Genomic DNA, 21,802 nt, shown 5'->3' with positions numbered 1-21,802 from the left:
TTTGTTGAAGAGACTGTATTTTTGTCGTTGGACATTCTTTCCTGCTTTGTTGAAGATTACTTGACCATATAGTTGTGCATTCATTTCTGACTTTTCTATTCTGTTCTATTGATCTATGTGTCTATTTGTGTGCTTGCACCACACAATTTTGATCACTACAACTTTGTGATATAAGCTGAAATCTGGAAATGTGATGACTCCAGCTTTGCTTTTCCTTTTCAAGGTTGCTTTTTGGCTATTTGGAATCTTTTGTGTATCCATACAAATTTTAGGATTGTTTGTTCTAGCTCTGTGAAAAATACTGGTGGTATTTTTTATAGAGATTGAACTAAATGGATAGGATGCTTTGGTAAGATAGACATTTTTACAATATTTTTCCTCCAATCATATTCTTGGAATGTCTTTCTATTTCTTTGTGTCCTCTTTAATTTCTTTCATCACTGTTTTATAGTTGTCAGAGTACAGGTCTTTTACCTCTTTCTTTAGGTTTATTGTTTTGGGTGCAATTGTAAACGGGATTGATTCCTTGATCAATATTATTCTGCTGCTTTTCTATCCTACAACTTTCCTGAAATTGTGTATCAGTTTTAGCATTTTTCTGGTGGAGTTTTTAGAACTTTCTATATATAGTATCACATCTTTGGCAAAGAGTGAAAGTTTGACTTTCTTCTTGCCAACTTGGATGTCTTTTATTTCTTTTTGTCTTATTGCTGAGGCTAGGACTTCCAGTATTATATTAAATAACAGTGGTGAGAGTGGGCCTCCCTATCTTGTTTCTGAGAGTAGAGGAAAAAACTCTCAGTTTTTCCCCATTGAGAATGATATTAGCTGTGAATTTTTCATAAATGGCCTTTGTTATGTTGAGGTAAGTTCCCTCAAAACCTACTTTGTTGAGAGTCTTTATCATGAACAGATGGTGTACTTTATCAAATGCTTTTTCTACATTTATTGAAATGATCAGATGATTCTTACCCTTTCTTTTTTTAATGTGGTGTATCATGTTGATTGATTTGTGAATATTGAATCACCTTTGCAATCCAGGGAAAAAATCACATTTGATTGTGGTGAATTATTCCTTCAATGCATTGTTGGATTTGCCTGGCTAGTATTTTATTGAGAATTTTTCCTTTCATCTTCATCAGGGACACTTCAATTTCTTACTATAATCTTGCCTTGTATTTCCATTTGCCTTCTTTTCCACACCTCCAAAACCAAATGGTGTTTTATGGTCCTTCAAAGACCTTTCTGTTATTCTTTTCCCCCCACTCACAATTTCTGCTTGGGGTGCATAGGGTGGGGTAGGTGGAATATTTTATACCATAACTCTTACTTATCTAGAACTGATAGGTGCATATAAAGTGTGAAAAAATGCTTTAAGCAAAAGCTATTACTATGCTTATTTGTAGGGATTTCTTAAGAAAATGAACACAGGAAATATTGCTTATAGAGAGTAGTGTTTAGCCCATCCCATCTTACTTCCTCTTAAAAGAAGAAAATAAATAGTGAAAGGAAGTAGGATTCAGAGAAGGAAGTGAGACATTTATTCTGTAGGGAAAAGGGGCAGGCAGCACCAAGATAAGCTGATCTGATATAAATATTATTTTATGTTAAAAACAACCAAAACCCGGCAGATTCAGGAAAAGTCCTTTACCATGCCCTCAAATATCTCCCTGTACCAGGAAGAGAGCTGTTATCAGAGACTCCTCTTTACATAAGAAATTTATCTGCATAGCAAGGCAAACTTTGTTTTCCAAACATCTCCTCTCACCTTTCTGCTAATGCTCTTCTTCCCCTTCATGTTCTTGGATTGTATCCCTCTCCTTCACCCATCTAAGCATCATATCACCTCTCTCTTCTTGTAACTTCTTGTCTGTGTGGATTCCTTGTATTTACAAAATTAAATATGATTTTCTCCTGTAAATCTGTCTTATGTCAACTTGATTCTTAGTCCAGCTAGAAGGTCCTTGAAGAGCAGAGGAAATTCTTCCTCCTTAACAATTCTCTATGATTAAGTAGTAGGAGGGGCCAAGGGATGTTTTTGTGTCTTTCCACAGTGGAAGCCTGGGCTTATGGAGAAAAATAATATAGAGCATTGCAGTTTGTACTGCACACTACAGTGACTGATTGAGGAATTTTGCAGAGATTAGAGTGGGTGATAGAATGAGGGATTTTCACTGAAAATTGATCACAAATGTTATAGAGAATAAAAAAAGCAGACAGATTTTTTTAGATTCAAGAGTAGTGATTTTAAGCTACTTTTTGACTTATATTAACAACAAGAAAAGGATTTCACACCACAACCCAGAATACAGACACACACTTATAAAAACAGCAAAGGAAAAAGTACTTAAACTAACTCTGTGTTGCAACCTTATATTCCCTTTTCTATTCAATTCAAATCTATATAGTGACCAACTAAATTGATTTCACATCCTGTGGATGGTGTAGGAGCCACGGGTAGGCTACCCCAAGATGGACCACTTTGGTATAAAGATTTTTTTTAAGTTGAAGGCAATCATGGGGAAAATATCTTTACCTCCCCTCAACCGCCTAAATTTACATTGGAAAAGAGAGAATGTACCGGGAATAGCTATTAACAGAGATTTATTTTTGCTAAAAAATTTATCTGCCTAATGGTGAAAGCTTTGTTTTCTAAACATCTCTCACCTTGCTGCTGATAGCCTTCCTCGTCTTTTTATCCCCAGACCCATTCCCCTTATATGTCATATAAGCCTCCTGTTGCCTGACTGTCTTTGGAATTCCATGGTTGGATGGATTTTCCATAAATACGAAACTAAATTTGATTTTCTTCTGTTAATTTCTCTCACACAAATTTAATTCTTAGTCCAGCTAGAAGAACCTTCTATGGGGAAATTTCTTCCTCCTCAACAACAGCAACTCATAATTCGAACAATGATGCTTTAATGGAGACTGGATCTTGATGCTTTTGCTAATGAAGGTGTACCCAGTAATTATAAAGCAGATCTACAGGACAGAAACTAATTGAGGTAGGTTTGCTACTTTATGTGTTTCTAGCAGAGAAAATAAGACGTATTAATTTTTGTGGCAAGGCTAGAATCATTTTTGTATCAGGTACTGGTGAGGGGAACTGTGGAAAAAATGAAATAAACCCCAATGAGAGCAGTGGGACAAGCCAGAACTGAGTTAATGCCGCGTGTAGTGAGGTCTAGACAGATTGCCACCTCTCCTCAAGAAAACAAAATTTCAGTGTTTTTCTTTAACATAGTTCTCTATTACTCATGCTGTCTTATGTGTGTCAAGTAAAACAGTTTTAATAGGTAGATGTTTTACATAGTTTTGTCACCAGCTATACCCCAAGACCTGACCTTTACTGGTCACCCTCTTATACCCACCAACCTTTGTCCCACATTTTTCCTTAAGCCCTTCTTTCCAGCCTATCTCTTAACTCAGGAAAAAGACCCTATGGGCATGGCATCCCATCATGGAAACCAAAGTACCTCTAAAGTACTAATAACTGCCTTGACAAAGAGTTCCAGCTGGCACAGACCACCTGAAATGGCCTCCAGTCTCAGCTTAACCTCCCACTAACTTCTGCCTAGATGGACAATGGAGTGACCCACAGAGTGAGTGACCTATAGTTACCTTTAGTTCATTATAACACACGAAAATCTTCACCCAAGGAGAAGCACAGCCTCATTTACAAACATATGATGTATGTACAGCCATGTTTCCTTGAGATGCATGTGTGACCTTATGTCTGCCTCTGCATACAATGACAAGGCTCCCTTATGCATCTAAATACTGGAATCACCCTTGCTCAGGGAGTCACAGCTTTGGAAGTTATTCCCCGTGATCTTTGCTGCAAATAAAGTTTACTTTGAGTGTATGACTCCGTGTGGTGTAGTTTCTACCCGTGACTCACCAAGCAGTGAACTCATGCTAGTTCAGTTACAGCTTCACCTGACAGGTGAAAGTTTTAATTCCTATCACTGGATGTTACTATATCTAGTGAAATAAAGGGGCAAAGAATTCTTGGAGCAAAACTAATCCCTGAGTGAGTGAGTAGTAGACTCAGACAGGCAGATAGTCCACTGTGAGAATCAAATGCTGGCACCAGAACATAATCTGCTTCATGTTTTCCAAAGCTCCATTCTAATCCCTGGCCTCAGTTCTGTCTTCAGAGAGAACCAGGTGCCAGCTGAGCTACCTCTCACAAAATCAGAATAGCTTCCTTCCCTGGAGTTCTGGAACTTACTGAACTGGCTTTGGATTTTGCATTATTGGCTGCATATCCCTTTTAGGTATGGCTATGAAATTCAACTATTTCTTCAAAAGCAAAAGTTGGATAAGTCAACATGAAAGGACTGCACCAGTGGCCTGAGCTGCAGCTACTGAAATTCTCTGCTCTCTGTGAAAATGTAGTTTGTAAACTCAGGGGACAACAAAGGATCTTAGCGATAACCTTCTGTGATCAGGTCACCTATTCTGTATTTGTCTCTGAAGATGTTTTATCTGACAGGTTTGTGGCTAAGGCCTCCATATGTCTTGCTTTATATCTGGTTTTAGTTGGAGAGTTGTTAATTAACCTGTGAAAGAACTATATGTCATACACTCTTCAGTTTAAGAAATTGTAATCATCAGGGTGCTTGAGTGGCTCAGTCTGTGAAGCGTCCGACGTGGGTTCAGGTCATGATCTCATGGTTCGTGAGTTCGAGCCCCACGTTGGGCTCTGTGCTGACAGCTCAGAGCCTGGAATCTGCTTGGATTCTCTCTCTCTGACTCTCCCCTACTTAACCTCTGTCTCTCTGTTTCTCTCTCCCTCAAGAACAAAATTAAGAAGAAAAAGAAATTTTAATCATCAATACTTTTTGAATATATACAGTACTTAAAAATCTTGGCTTTGCTCCAAAATCCTAAGGATTTCTTCTTGAGATTTTTCTGTTATAAGTAGACAAAAACTCCTGATGCATAGCATCCCTCATTCTGTGAAGCAATTTTGAAACTGCTGGATCACATGATCATGTAGTAAAGTAGATTTTGTGAAAGCATGGAATGCCTCCAGAAAGAGGATTTAGTAGTCATGCAGGTAGGTTGCATCTAGGACCCAGAGGGGGTCCCTCAGGAGCAGCCAAGAGGGTCCTTGGCTACAAGCAGCATATGAATCATATACAAGCCAGCAGGAAGTGAAAGCAGAGTTTGTTGAGGGTATAGAGAGAATGCAGGTCTAAATGGAGCATCTGGGAGACTCAGAAAGAAAAAGAGAGTCTCAACTTTTCTCGGGGTCTGGGGTTTTTATTGAAGGTTGTCGTCTGATGTATGTATTCTCTCAGGCATCCATAAGCCATAGAACATTCCAGTTGTCCCTTATAAGTCACTTATGCCTTGGAACTTGCCATCAGGATGTCTAGTGTCAGTGGTCTGGAATACACATATGATAGCTTTGTCTGATCATTCTTGGCCAGTCCTTCCTCAAATGTTATCTATTGTGCTGAAAGCCTCTAAAGAAACCATTAACTCCTTGACGTTTACAGGGAAGACACATTACAATGCATGTGGAAGGTAAGGCTGCAGGTCCCAGCAAGACTCTAAGTAGAAAAAGGAGCAAACAGCCAATTTTATTTTATTTTATTTTATTTTATTCATTCATTTATTCATTTATTTATTTATTTTTGCACAAATCAGATTTTTATGGCTTCAGTTTCCCTATCTCAGTAGCCAGAAGTACCGACTTGGCAATACACCTCTGAGAAATGTGGCCCAGGTGGATATTAAGAAAACAAACAAAACGGACACTTTGGTATTCAAACAAAACAAAACAAGACTTGGGTACCTATAGGGCTCTTCAATGATACTGTAGGAAATATTGTTTATTTTTTACTGATGTCTAATAATGCCTATATTTTTAAAATTTTCTTATTCATACATGTATTCTCAAAACTCTTACTTTTTACATTATATTAAAACATATTTTTTAATGATTTTTTTTAATTTTTTTGAAGTTTGTTTATTTTGTTTTTGAAAAAGACAGACACAGGAAGAGTGGTGGAAGGGCAGAGAGAGAGGGAGACGCAGAATCCAAAGCAGGCTCTAGGCTCTGAGCCGTCAGCACAAAGCCCAATGCGGGGCTCAAACCCACAAACCCTGAGACCATGACTTAGCTGAAGTCGAGCACTTAACCAACTGGGCCACCCAGGCACCCCACTTGTTACCTATTTTAACATAGCATCTTAAATTTCTTATAGCTAAGTTTAAATAATCATGCTTTATTTTATTTATTGAAATTGTTATCTCAATTATAAAACATATTCTTTAATATTTTAGTTCATATCAAAGAATAATCCATATTTTTAACAACATTTTTGAAAAAGTTATTAACGATTGAGAAACAATTAGAAACAAAAACCCTGCAACTTTATTTATAAAGAATTTTATTTGAAGGGTGCCTGGGTGGTTCAGTTGGTTAAGTGTCTGACTTCAGCTCGGGTTATGATCTCCCAGTTTGTGGGTTCAAGCCCCGCTTCAGGCTCTGTGCTGACAGCTCAGAGCCTGGAGTCTGCTTTGGATTCTGTGTATCCCTTTCTCTCTGCCTTTCCCTTATTCTCTCTCTCTCTCTCTCTCTCTCTCTCAGAAATAAATGAATGTTAAAAAGATGTTAAAAATGTTAAAAAAAAGAATTAAAAAATAATTTTATTTGAACCTTTTGTTGATTTCCAAGCTCCTCAGAAGCTTCCCAGATATAAACTGAAATTGGTCCCTGTACTCAGAGGGCATAGAAGGGACCAAAAAAAGAGGCAGGCCACTCCAGGTTGGCAGGTGGCAGTTTTAATAGGCAAAATCAACTTACATATGAGACTTGTCTTGGGTGGCAGCAAAACAGTGGATCCCTGCATCCATTTGCCAAATAAAAGTTTATATAGAAGCCTTAACTAGGTTCAGTTACGTTTACCATGCAAGTGCTCTCAAACCATATCATTACCTCAAAGCTATATCACTGAGCAGTCTCTATGAGTGGAAAAGCCAAGCAGAACCTACATTCTAAGGTCAGGGGAGGGGGTGAGGAGTCTCTGATTGTCCAGGGCCAGCTCCTGGTTGATGAACCCTCCAACACTCCACCCGTCATGACCAGCTCATATAATATCACATGCATCCTCTTCTTCCACAGTGTCCTGACTTGTCAGCAAGGGGTTTCACTAGTATGCACGTGGGTCCTTATGAAAATATCTGGCTATACTTTAGCTATGACACAGGTATATGTATGCAGAAACACAGATTAAGACGATGATTCCAAAATCAGTGACAACTTTTTCCATAAGACCCCATGATCCATACCACTGATTTATCAAGTCCTCGAAGCTGGGGGTTGGGTCACTCAGGGTGTTCACTTGTGTCCTCATATGATTTAATAAACGTGATACATTTGCAGATTCATCAGATATGAACACACAACATTCTGTTTGGATAATGGCCGAAGTGCTTCCTTTTTAGGTAGTAATAATGTCTAAGGCCATTCTATTTTAGAAGACAAGTTTTCTCATCAGAGACATTTTAGTGTTCAGTAAGGACCAGCCTTGTTGGCTATCATTCAGGGCTTAAAGAGTGAGTAAGGGCTTTCATGTGTGTTATCCCATCCTTCAGGCCAATAGAGGAAACAAGATAACAGCCAAGTGATCATATGAGTGGAAAAACAGGACATGCCCACCTGGACTTGGCACTTATAGAAACTTGACCTGGTTCTATATTCCATGCATTTTGGCCAGAGTAGGCAGCACTGTCAGGCAGGAGGAGAAGGACTGGGGGAAAAGTATGCCAGAACAAGACCCTCATCTTCTCTTCTCTTTTGATGGTACATGTTCCATTCTGGATACAGTACATTTTGAGCGGTCCAGGCTGCAGCAGCATAAATGGATCACAGTGGACACTGAGGAGTCCCCTTTCATCCAGGGGTGTAAAATACCTCACCCATCCTGGGAGAAGTCCCATTGCAGATTCCAGTAGATCATTTCTTTCCCAGTTGTGATGGGATTGGTAGTTCAACAGCATAGTGTGTTGGACACAGCATCAGGACAATGGCTGTGTCCCATGACACCCCTACCTTTATGGTATTGGATGCCTTGGCAGTGTCCTCAGTCTGGCATATGGGCAACAGGCCCAGTGGTTTAGCATTCAAATATATTAAAAGCTGGGACACTACTTTAGTCTATCCATCCAAGGTGGTTTTACCTGTTACTAATTTCATCTGCTGTTTTAAGATTCCATTTTTCTTTTCTGCCAATCCTGCTGCTTGTCAGTTATAGGGGAGATAGAGCCTTCATTCATTGTCATGTTCTATCACTCAGTCTTGAATGTCGTTTTTTTTTAATATTTATTTATTTTTGAGAGAGACAGATGGGGGAGGGGCAGAGAGAGAGAGGGAGACACAGAATCTGAAGCAGGCTCCAGGCTTTGAGCTGTCAGCCCAGAGCCGCACATGCGGCTCGAACCCACAAACTGTGAGATCATGACATGTGCCGAAGTCAGACACTTAAGTAAGTCACCCCTCAGTCTTACATTTCTTGACTTTTGCAATGTACCCCCAATAACAGTCTCATCAAAGAGAGTATCAGGACATGGTACTTAGCTGTTCTAATCTCCTAATGGTAGCAGTCTGATTCGCATAATGTCCAGAGAAAGCTTGGATTAGGTCAGATACAGTGTCCATTTAAATCAAGAGATATTTAGAACCCTATTTAGAGGGAAGGGGTCAATATAACCAATAGGCTAATCCTCACTACTTGGGAATTCTGGTGGATGGACTCAAACTCCTTTGGCACTGCCTTCAGCATTGTTTAGAATACACACAGCATGCTATTGCTATTGCATTAACCAACTCATTCTACGTCAAGGCTTTCTACAAACCAACCCAGTATTGAATAGTCTATCTATTTCTCCTTCAGGCTGGATCCTACAGCATTGGAGTCATACCATATTTGCTTCCAGTTTATTTCTATTGGACCCTTCAAAGCCTATTGAGACTGCCTTCTGGCTTTCCGAGCTTCCCTTTTATGTCTGGGCTTTCCCACAGCTCTTAACTGTTCCTGGGATTTGTCAATTTCCTTCAGATCAGCAATGGATTTCCTGATATCATAAATATTCTGTCTCACAACTGGGCTCAACAAAGATATCAGTGTTTCATACCAGGTACTTCGGGTGGACTGGATTATCTTAGCTTTCATTCCTGCAGTGAATGTGGCCTGATCAGGGCCTTCAAAGGCAGGAGTGTAGATGGCTTGTGTCATTCCCAGGTCCCTAAGAACTTGATGCACCTCCTCTAGAGAATGCCAGGGTCTCACACCCCAGAGAGAACTCCTCATTGGCTAAAGTCTCCCTGCAGGATAGACTGTTTTAATTTATAAGGGGGTGAGTGAGTACCTTGAACCCCTTGAGCATCATGCAGGCACTGCTGAATGGCAGGGTGTGTGGTGATGTTTATTTTTGTTTTGCCTCCCAACTAGTCAGAGAAATGCCATTACCTGCTGTATCCCATAGCTGTACTAACCGGGATACTTTCCCTGGTCTTTTGCTGGTATTTAGCACCTACCTCAATAAGCTCACTGGGAGTGTATTCTCTCATTATTTCCAGAATTGGGGGCTGTCCTGGTAGCTAGTGTTGTTGTTGCTATACTTTTGCTTTCTTTTGCATTAGGAGCAAGATAGTATCGGGCATTTTTTCCATGTCACTATCAATCCGCATGACATCCTCCTTTTCATTCTTATCACTTTTCCAGGGATTTCAAGTCTTAGGGTCCCAATTAGACTGAGTCACAAATGTTCAGACCTTAATCTGCCATGGTTTATGCCTTCCTAGCTTTGCAAAACAGCACGCTAAGGTCTCTAATTTATTACCTTGCTCTCCCACATTTTCTGCCACCCCCGAAGCCAGAGGGATAATGGACATTCACAAGTCCTTGTCTTATGTCAGCTCTTTTTTTAACTTATTACCCGAGCTTCAGCTTCTACCTGGGCATTGGTGGCCAGTAGAAGTGCCCCCAATAGAGGCCAGCCCATGGGAGCATCCATATGCTTTCCTTCTCTGCTGCAATGTGCCATGTGCAATTCCTCCAACAAGCATGTTACAAGGACTGGCATTTTGGGAGCATCCCTGTACTCACACGGTGGCCCACAAGCATCCAACATATAGGCCACCCCTCCCCTATAGAAGTTGATGACCAATGCATGATTTCCACCACAGATACCCTTTTCCTAAGGCCCTTTTCTTTGGTCTCCTGACTGGCACACCAAATGTTGGCTTACACGCATCTCAGGAGCTTCCCAGGTACAACATGAAATTGGCCCCTGTACTCAGAGGGCAGAGAGAAGCTGCCAGAAAAAGAGGCTGACTGCTCCAGGTTAGTAGGTAGCAATTTTAATAAGTGAAGGGAACTTAGGTGTGAAGTTTGTCTTGAGTGGCAGTAAGACAAGTGGATCTCAGCACCTGCCTTGATGCATGCCTTGATCCATTATCCTTGATAAAACATCATAAAAAGACGTCACTAAAAGTTCATGGAAGGAAATAAGAAAGAAATAGGGAATCAGAATGGGATAGGGAAATAATCACAAAGTTAAATTAATTTAGAACTGAAACTAACAATTGCACTTATATTTAATAGACTGCTAGAGGAAAAGCCTACATACTATGCACTTCTATTTACTGATATTGTCTAGTATAATGGCTTGAATTAAAAAAAAACTATTTAATAAATTCATCCATGAAGTTTTGAGTTAAGTAGTGCCTAATAAATATTCTCAAAACCTCATTTTAACCATTTATTATGAAATTCCTATTTGGAGCAAGCAACTAATTTGGGGTAACAATTTGTGTGTTCAGTATTTGTACGCTAGTACATAGTGAAGAGAAAAGCAGGGAAAGGTGGGTAGGATAGAGAGAAAAGAGAAACGAAAGCCAAATGTGCTTACAACTCACAACATGAAAGAAAAAAATATATTTCTTTAGAATCTGTACTCTATTGGCTTAACTTTGTATTATTGTATATTTTCACATTAAGATTATTTGCATCCTTTTAATGTTTTATCTTCTTGGAATTTCTGCTCTTTTTGGAATGCTTTGACCTTGTTGTTAAGAATATTTGCCCTCCTAACTGCCCATGAGATACTACCAGCACGTTAAATTTAGCACCAACTAGCACTTAGTAGCTGTGTGCCTCCGCCCTCAGTCTGCTCATTAACACATAAGACATTTGTGAAATAGAAAGGGCGTAGCAGATTCAAGCAACTTAATGCACTTTGAGGATTGTCATTAAGTAGTCTGTACATGTCAGTTGCCTTTATAAAATTTATAATTAAAGTGAACATAGAATAAACGCTGAGGGTCTAACCTTAGGGCCTCACTTCCTAGCCATGTGGCTTACACCAAGGTATTTAAGCTTCTTATTTCTTGATTTCATTATTGGTAAAATAAGACTAATGGAATCTACCCTGCTTGTCTCACATTCATCTAATGAAAATTCAAATAAAATTTTTGTGACACTTTCAATGTTATCATATCATAGTGGAGTGCAGAGAAACACCCAACTACTTTCAAAAGTCCCATGGAGCAAAGATAAAATGCAATTCTACAATGACGTGATTGGGAGTGCATACTGGGGAGCAGAACAGTTAATTTTATTTATTAACAGATTCTGTTCAATTGCATCTTCCTAATGATTGATCTCAGATTCCCCATCATTTCCTTGCCCTCACCTGTATCATAACTCATTGACTGTGTAGAATGATGTCTCTCTGCCTCACGTAGTTTTGGGTGGAAATCTTATTCAGTGTTAGTAATGCCTTTATTCCCTTATGCAATACACATTTCAAAGAAAGGTAACTGACAGATTCTTTGGCTTATTCAACAATGTCATATTTCAATGTAAAAGGACTGAAGTTCCATGCCATATATGTGCTTTCTTGTAATCTTTCACATTATTTTTATTTTAAGGTGGAAACGGTATTCTATTCAATGACAAAAATCACAAACTATTACTGTGCTGGGTATCAGTTTGTATTTACATATTTTAGTATTTCATGAATAAAGAACATCAGTGAGGTTATGAAATCTGCATTTTCTTTGGTTGATTTTGTTAAACATATATCATTACCTATGGCAATAATCCCGAGATATTAACAAACTTTGTGGAAATTTTGATAAAATAATTTTTGCACTGAATGTAAATAGAAATCTTAATGAGAAGAGAAAATAAGATAATTTCATTTTCATCAAAGCTATTATTTGAGTATATTTATCCATTTGAGAATATACAATTTTTAGAGCAGTTTTAGGTTCACAGGAGAATTGAGAGGAAGGTACAGATATTTCCAATATACCTGCTACTCCCACACCTGAATAGCCTCTCCCCTTGTTAACATCACTCACCAGAGTAGTACATTTGTCACAACTGATAAACCTTCATTGTCACATCATAATCACCAAAGTGGACAGTTTACCTAAGGGTTCACTCTTGGAGTTGTGCATCACTTACGCATTTTTGGAGCCACACTACTTTGCAAATTCTAGTAAGCTTTTGCTGCTATATTTTATATATTCCTGTCCTAATTCTGACTTTTATAATGTAAGGATGAAGAGGTCGGCAATGTTCACAATAGTCCTTAATAATATTAAAGTCCGTGTTAGTGTCTGTGACACAGACACATTGTCAACAATTTTATCGTTTTGTACAAGTTTTACTTTATGGTAAGTTCAGTGTGCAACTTAAAGTCTGCTACAGAGCCCGCATACATTTCCAAGTCCTGAAACGGACTGAATATGAATTCTTAAAAGCAAAGAGTAAAACTGCATACACCATTGCCTCATCTCTCATTATTTCCTATCCCAAAAGTGACTTATATCATAATCCATTCTTTTTAGTGCACTTAAGGTTCAAACTTTATTACACTTAAGTTCAAACTGTTAGTGCTGTAGATGTGAATGAGATTCCTTCTTAAAAGTATATACTTAATGTATTTTAATGTGTTCAATGTTTTCTATTATTTTATTTTTTTCTTATTTTAGGTTAACTGCTCAATTGTGCATAGTAATGACAGAAAAGTTGAAGTTAGTAAAATTGCTTTGCAAAGTAGGCAATGAATGCTTATGATTTGAGTAGTAAGAGTTTGGGGAAGAGTGATATCTATGTATTACCAAAAAAGATCAGAACCACCAATAAAGATATATTACCGCTGCCACATGTAAAGGCATATTATTTCATTTTATAATAACAATGATAAGCTCATTATATGAGTTAATATAAATAACAGCATATTTATGAAAATTAGATATATTTTTCCAAACAAAATTCATTTAGTGAGAGGAGAGATATCAATGTAACTTTTTGTGGATTCCTCTAATGTCTTATGGAGACCACTGCATCTCACATCTGGTCTGCATTCACACTGTTGAGATAGAAAATGTCATATAACAGTCACTTTTCTCAGGATATATTTCTGGAATATGAAAGGAGTTATGCTAGTATTGTTTTAACTTGACAATGTACTATTAATATTTGAAATAAATTTAAACTGTATTTTAAAATTTAAAGAAAATGTCATATAGGTTTTAGAAAGTTCCACTTACATTTATGTTAGTAATTGTAAGTCAGAATAAAAAAAAACAGATATTTCTATCTTGCTATTAGGATGAAAATAGTTTTGACTTTGATGCCCCACTCCCCCCCTTAAGGGTCTGAAGGACCCCTAAGAAACCGAGAAAACATACTGATAACTACAGTATAGTTACAGCCATGCTTCAGAGTTTATTTACCTCATCACAAGTTTAAACATTTTATCAATTACATGACTACCAAATTACATTTAAAACCTCTTGGAAATTTCAAAATAAATACTAATGTAGCATTGTAGGGGGAATCAAATGAAATAGAACAGAAGAGAATTGGTATGATGACTAAAAACTGATGGAGAAAATTAAAGGAAAAAATGAACAGTAGAAAACGAACAGGCTGGGGCACCTGGGTGGCTCAGTTGGTTAAACATCAGGCTCTTGATTTCAACTCAGACCATGATCTCCTGGTCATGATCGCATGGTTGCGAGATCGAGATCGAGCTCCACATTGGGTTCCATGCTTTAGCGTGGAGCCTGCTTGAGATTCTCTCTCTCACTCTCACTCTTCCCCTCCCCGCTCATGCTGTCATGCTGTCTCTCTACTCTCAAAATAAATAAACATCAAAACAAACAAACAAACAAAAAAGAACATGAGCAGGCTGGCTTACTGTCTGAGTAATCTTATGGTGTTCAGACCTAGCTACACATTTTAATCACCTGGGAGGTTTGTTAATGTACCTGTAGCCAGGCTTTATTCAGGTCCACGAAGGAGAATCTCTGTGGAAGAGGCTTCCTTCGAACAATTAAAAATTAACTCCCGAGAATCTCTAACGATCAAGCAAGGTAGAGAATGTTTTGGAGTAATAACACAGAAGTATCCCATGCAAATAAAGCATAAAAGTTTAAGGCAGGAAATTTGATAAAGTATGATCACTGTTGAATAAGTATGTGAATTATATATAAAATGTTTTATTAAGTATAATGAAAATATGTCTATTACATTAAAAAATCTGTAGCATACATTCTGTTTTGCCTTTTCTCCGAAACCAATCGGTCACAAAGAAAGAATTTTGACAGAACCTTCATAAATGTATTTTTAGCAGCAATACCTATGTGTTGTTCTCTCAAAAGTTTGATCAATGTTTTGAATCTGCTGAGAAGAAATATATTGCTAATTTGTTGCCTAATAATATATGGATAGAGTTCTAAAGTGTGTTCATCACTATATTAAAACCAAATTATTAAAAACTGAGAGAAAAGCCACACTTTCCACCAAATCACACAGGAACATTTACAAATAACTCTCAGATACTGTTTTATCCAACAGTTTGTTAATTCATTTAGAAGTTACTCTTTCATCCCATTGTGTTATTACAAAGTCATGAGGATAAAAGCCCACCTGCCTTCTGAATGTGTCACAATATCTAAGCAGTATTAAAGATATTTGAAGTTTCGTAGTACATGCCCATCTGTATACATTGTACCACACAACTAAGCAAGAGCTTTGTCTGCTGCGGTCTAATACTATTTTTTCTCTTCTTGCTAAAATATAAGTTCCAAAAGAATATGAATCTTTGTTGTGCTTCGCTAATATATTCCAAATGCTTTAGAACGGTGCCTGGTACCTAGTAGGGGTTTTCAAATATTATCAACCAAATGTATAAATAGGTGATTATAATCAAGCCTGAGAATTTGCAGAAGGCTTGTATAGGAGTTGACCTACATTTTCTCCTTTTTTCAAAAAATCTCATTTCTAGAATGTGCAGAATCTGAACAAAGAATACATGAATTCATTATGACATACTGACTTTAAAAAATATTATCGATAACTTCACTTCCAAGCATTTTTAATTTGGCCGTGTGTTCTTTTGTTAAAAAGGAAATACTTTATTACTCAAATAAAAATGACGTGGCACAGTAAACTTTAAGACATGCTTTTATGTGTATTAAAATTATAATATCTCCTGACAAAGAAGTTTTGTCACCCTAACAGTCTTTCTATTTATCACTGATACAAGGAAAATGAAGGAATTACTAGGAAACATACCTAAGGGAGAGTTTTTATTTCCTACTGAGCTATCATTTTCTTTTCTTTCTTTTTTAAAATATTCATAACAAATTAAGGCATGATTCATGAATATGAGAAAATAATGCTTGTAATAAAATGTGGGTATTTTTTAAGAGTCAAAATATTCCTTTGGCATTTACAAGCATGTAATATTATAAAATCAAATGTGAATGATGTATATAACCAAGTAATGGTGTATCCATGCTCACTATTTATTCAGAAAAATAACAAATATTTTAAACAAATATTTCATTTAGTATTTAAAGTTAAATATCAGACACCTAAACTGCTCAATGGCCTCAGGTTCTTATTTTTCATGTAGTGTTAAATATTGACTTTTTAAATGCAGATTTTCCCAAGACTTGTGATATATATTTTGTGTGTGTGTGTGTGTGTGTTTGTTTGTTTGTTTGTTTGTTTCTCCTCTATCCATGGACTGTATTCTTGCTTTACAGCACAGTATAGAGCTGCCATAAAATAGTAGCTTTTTCAAAATCTTCTGTTCCTTCATATGCAGGAGGGTTAGCAGGCTCTTGATGTAAGTTAAGGAGCCAAGGAAATGTTGCCAATGCCAAATATCTCTTCACTGGGTGATATGACGGTTCACTGGGAACTGTTTATAGTGCCTTAACTTTCCAATATTAGCATCCTTTTGGAGTAGCAAATATGTCATCGATAAGCTTGACAGAATTCCTCACTAACATGTTACTAAGAAACCAGCCCAGTATCTTCTGGTTTTGCAGAGTTATTGAAAGAAAAAAGGGAAGGAAAGTTTTAAGAGTTCAAAGACTGTTGAATAAGGCTGGTACTGAATTCTAGCGTAGGTCCTGTAGCAGCTGTGTAATCTAAAGCACTTAGATTCTATGTCTCTTATGTATATGAGACATTTCTACCTTATAGCAGACATTTATTTCAGTTAATTCAAGGGAAAGGACTTAATTCTTCAGTGGTAAAAAAACAAAACACATCAAAAACAAGAGCAAATCCCACCAGCTTGTTTCCTGTGTGTATGATTCTCTCTTTTTTTAAAAAAAAATTTAGATTCCATGTAAAAGTAAAATCATGTGACACTTGTCTTTCTCTATCTGACTTATTTTACTTGGCATAATACCATCTAGGTCCATCCATGTTCGTAGCAAGATAACATAAGGTATAGAATTGTTGAATCACTGTGTTGTACACTTCGAACTAATATAATATTTTATATCAAGTGTACATCAATAAAAAAGAAGCAAAAAAAACAAAAACACTTAAATTGGTCAACTAAACTAAGTAGAACTATTCCTTTAAAAAAGTTAATGTTTATTTATTTTAGAAAGAGAGAGAGGGACAGAGTGTGAGCAGGGGAGTTGCAGAGAGAGGGAGACACAGAGTCTGAAGCAGCCTCCAGGCTCTGAGCTGTCAGCACAGAGCCTGACGTGGGGCTCGAACTCATGAACTGTGAGATCATGACCTAGCAGAAGTCAGACGCTTAACTGACTTAGCCAACCAGGCACCTCAAAGTAGAACTATTCTTAAAGCCTAAGTCTTAGTAAATAATGATTATGCATTTGAATGAAACATTTGATAGATTTACAGAGGCAGAGAAACTTAGTGTATGGACCCAGCTAAAATTTACTTGTGCCCCAACAGAAACAAGGTTTTATTTTCTTGTTTTCCTTCTTATGGTTACAAGGCAAAATTTAAATAAACTGTACAGCATACACTATACGTTTTTTTTTATAATCATGCAATGATTTTTTAAATCCAAGTACTAATTCCCTCATGTCAGCACGTCTCTTTAATTCAGAGCAAATGATCTACAGAATTTGACCAACACAAAGGCTATGATTTAGTCACACAAGAAATCCTATAGTTTATCAAAACAGCACTTCCCACTGGATTAATCTAAATATAAAAAAAAAAAACCTAAAAAATTATAATGCTTTTGGGAATAAATAACTTTTTTTGTACAAGAATGTTTTATAGGCTCCTATACACATTAAAATACGTTAAAGTGATTTTCACATTTCAGTGTTTTATATGAGAGATTATATAATTTTGGAGCTTATTTTTATCTATAATATCTTAATACTGAGCATAGAAGAATATTGAAGAGAACATAGCACTCTTAGTGAGATTATTGGGATGGAGTCATACCCAGATAAAATTATACATAAACATATTACATTCATTTAGTATATGTAATATATTTTATATTATAGGTGTAATCTTTACTGTATTTATATGACATGCATTATAGTTTAATTTCCAAAAATAAAAGTATAATGAAATCACAATTTTAATGTTAATAAATTTGAAGATAGAAAACAACAAATCTTTCTACACACAAAGCATTACTGAAGTCAAAATACAAAATGAAAAAAGCTACGATAAACCAACAGAATATAATAGCCTTAAGATGGAAATATGTATTCAAATTGATGAGCAATTCACTAGGACTTCACATGAAAAATAAGTAGAATAAATTAAATATTTTTAAACTGTTGTTTTTCAATTTGAAATTACATAGAATCTAATGACTCTGACGAAAGAACACTCCAATATGTTTCTCTGCACTGAATGGAAATTATCAGAGCAGAAATTTGGGGAAGAAATTTAGCAGTATAAATCAAAATCCATGCAAATATTCAAAATATATGCCCCAGGGATTTCATTTTGAGTATTTTATATAAAGTATTCACAAAGTGTGCACTAAAATATTTCATTGAACACTGGCATGTATATTTATTATGGCAAAAACAAAGAATCATAATAACTTTTATTGAATAATTACTCTGTCCTTGGTATTCTTCTAAGTGATTTAATTATGTTAACTCATTTATTACACACAGAAACACTTCTCTATTTCAGATATGAGAAAATGAAATTCCAGACAGGTTAATTACACTGAGTTAGAATTTGTAGGACATAAAATCTAGCTGTCTGGCTCAAGGGATCAAAACTCCCTACAGTTATGCAGTCTTGCCTCTCAACTAGCAGATATTATAACAAGATACAAAAATGTCGCGGCCGGCGCGACAAACACCGAGGTCAGGGTCCTGAGGGTAGGGGAATGCAAGAAAAAAAGAGAGAAGAGAAAGTTTAGGAACAGGAGGGTCCCCTGGGCTGACGGCCCAAGTGACGGCTTTATTGTTGCTATACACAATCTTTTATAACCAGACTCTTATGGGTTAGGTCATTCTAAGAATAAACAGGGTTCACATAATTGCTGCCCACCAAAACATTTAGTTCTGTGTTTCTTGTGCATTTTTAGACAGGTCACAAGACCTTGTTGATAAGATTGCTAGCAAAACACAATTCCCATGTTTGTTTCTATCTGACTCGGGGTAGAAAAAGGGAGGTAGCATTACTGCCAACACCTGCAGACCACAGGCTTCAGGAATTAACTTTCTCAGCCTTGACAAGGCTTTCGTATGCCCTTGAAAATGGGGGAATGGGAGAGGGAACCACCGGGTTGGCTTGAGTCAACTGGGAACGTTGCTCGACCCGGTCTCAGCCTGGCACCGGGGCCCGGCCCCCCACACAAAAACTTTTATGTTAGGGATGTAATGTACAGCACGGTGACTATAGTTAATAATATTGCATTGTATATTTAGAAGTGGCTAAGAGTTCTCATCACAAAAGGAAGTATTGTGTAACTATGTATGATAACAGAGACTAACTAGATTTATTGTGGTGATCATTTTGCAATGTATACAACCATTGAATCGTTATAGTGTAAACTTGAAACTAATATAAGGTAATATGTCAATGGTACCTCAATTAAAAAAAAAAACACTTCTATATAATAAAAGTGTATAGGGGCACCTGGGTGGATCAGTCGGTTAAGTTCTGGCTTTTGGTTTTAGCTCAGATCATGATCTCACGGTTCGTGAGTTTGAGCCCTCAGAGCCTGCTCTGAATCTCTCTCTCTCACCCTCTCTCTCTGACCCAACCCCACGCATCCTCTCTCTCTTTCTCCCTCTCTCAAAGTAAATGAATAAACTTAAAAAATAGTGTATGTAAAACACTTAGCTCCAAACTGACAACAATTACTGTTGTTATTATCATTATTCAATGTTAGTTATTAATATCATCATTATAATTTTTCCTAAGCCATTAAAATAATGTTTCCTGACAATATTTGTTATAATCAGAAAGCTTCTGAAGATGTTATTTAGAAGATCTAGATATAGAATTATAGATAGATGTGATTTTTATTTACATTCTACATCATATGACATTTTTTACATTATATTTTTTTCTTTTTTAATATTTTGAACAATAGTTAAAAGTACCTATATACAGCTAAGATTAAACACAATAATTTGATGATGTATTATAAAAATAAATTGTGACAGGCTCTGGAACTTTTAGGACTTCTAAAACCAGGCAGACCATGATGAAAACTAGACCAAATAGGAAGATCCTCTCCCAATTTAGTGTCCTCCTAAATCTGCATAAATATAATTGTGATCTACTTCTATAAATGTGTCTGTTTCTTTCACTGAGAGCTGCTTCACTAACTTTTTTTTTTCCCTTAAGCATTTATCCCTCTTGAAGTGAGCAATTGTTAGGAATAAAAAAAAGTGCTTGTTTACATTACGAATAGAATTGTTTTTTCCACGATGTCTGTGCAGAAAGAATTGCTGGTGGAATAAGGAAAGAAATTAGCAATTGGTTGCATGGGAATGGTTGTTGTCAGAATTTCATATAACAGTTGTGTTGCGTTGAGAGAACACATAGCATTTTATTTTCAATAGTTATACATGTTTCAATGATTCATTCTGTTCTTTCTTCACAGTCCAGAAGGACACTCGGATCAGACCCTTCTAGATTTGGAGAGACAGAGAAAAAAGACAAAAAACAAAACCAAAACCAAAAACAAAACGACCTCCTTCATTTTTCTCTCAGTTTTGTTAGTAAACCAAATTATTGGTTTGGTAGTTGAACCCAGCAACAGAGTCTTCTTGATAATTTCTGTGGAGAAAATATCTCTCTTCTGTGGCATCTCTTTCTCAGAAGGAAAAAAAAATGTCATTCCGTAGTCACCACACACATCTATATATAGAAAAGATATTTGTAAGCACCTAAATTCTGCCTTCGACATAACACAGCAAAGTTATTTTTCCAATATGAATAACATATTTTCTATTTCCTAATTAAATAAGTTTTAAAACTCAACACTTATGTTATTTTCTCTGGGAAATATATGCATATGTCTGTCTGTGTGCTTTTGCATGTAAAAATTCTTCTTACAGGAAAGCCTAGGACTTCATTGCAGTCCTTAGAAGTGGGTTCTATGTAGCAGCACCTGGGTGTCTCAGTTGGTTGAGTATCTTCTTAGGTCAAGATCTCATGGTGAGTGGGTTCGAGCCCCACATTGGACTCTGTGCTGACAGTTCAGAGCCCGGAGCCTGCTTTGGATTCTGTCTCACTCTCTCTCTCTCTCTGCCCCTCTCCTGCTAGTGCTCTCTCTCTCTCTCTCTCTCTCTCTCAAAAATAACAAAAAAATGTTAAAAAAAAAAAAGAACAGAGTTCTATGTTATTTTCCCAGATAATCTCTCAGTAAATAACAACAATAACAAAAAAAAAGTTCCTTAGCTTAAGTCATTGCAGTTTTATATCTGAATTAAATTTAAAAACCTATTTTATTTCAAAGGAATACTGAGATTGTTTTTCCTTCTTAAATCTTAAGGTTTGACTTAAAATGGGTAACTTTCATTTTCTCACATAGATTCACATATTCCAAAAGCCATATTGAATTGATAATATTAGAATAATAATATGGCATTATAAAAATGGGTTTTGAAAAACATATTTGTAATGAAATATTTGTTTTCCTAAGAAAAATCAGTGACTCAAAAATTAAAATCATAGACTAGTTATACTTTCCCTCATGCTTAATTACACTTACCATTCATACTTGAATTTGATATTCTTATTTTCAGTTGATGAATAGAAGGAGAAAATTATTTCCAGTTGGAAAGCACTTATATTTTTTATGCATTTCAGTTCATAGCTTAAATTTACTCTTACTTAAATTTACTTATACAGAAAATGAAGGTGAAATTTTTTCTTTCATTACTTTTTCAGGTGTTAGGAAAAAAAATAATTAATGAACCCTGACTAATATATTTTAGTACATTATAAAAATATCAGTATGACATTTTATTTAA

At 36.4% G+C, this 21,802-nt stretch overlaps 1 long non-coding RNA gene across 1 annotated transcript in view; it reads right to left on the bottom strand.

The window, feature by feature from the left end:
- Positions 1-10,433: 10,433 nt before the first annotated feature.
- The window catches only part of LOC125163338 (uncharacterized), a 35,888-nt gene continuing 24,519 nt past the window's right edge, over positions 10,434-21,802 (bottom strand). The window contains exon 3 of the long non-coding RNA XR_007151412.1: positions 10,434-10,511. This is a non-coding gene — a long non-coding RNA (uncharacterized LOC125163338). The remainder of the gene's footprint in view (positions 10,512-21,802) is intronic.

This window comes from Prionailurus viverrinus, chromosome B1 (assembly GCF_022837055.1).
Source record: "Prionailurus viverrinus isolate Anna chromosome B1, UM_Priviv_1.0, whole genome shotgun sequence".
In the NCBI taxonomy this organism is placed as follows: Eukaryota; Metazoa; Chordata; class Mammalia; order Carnivora; family Felidae; genus Prionailurus; species Prionailurus viverrinus.
This window is presented reverse-complemented; position numbering and strand designations above follow the sequence as displayed.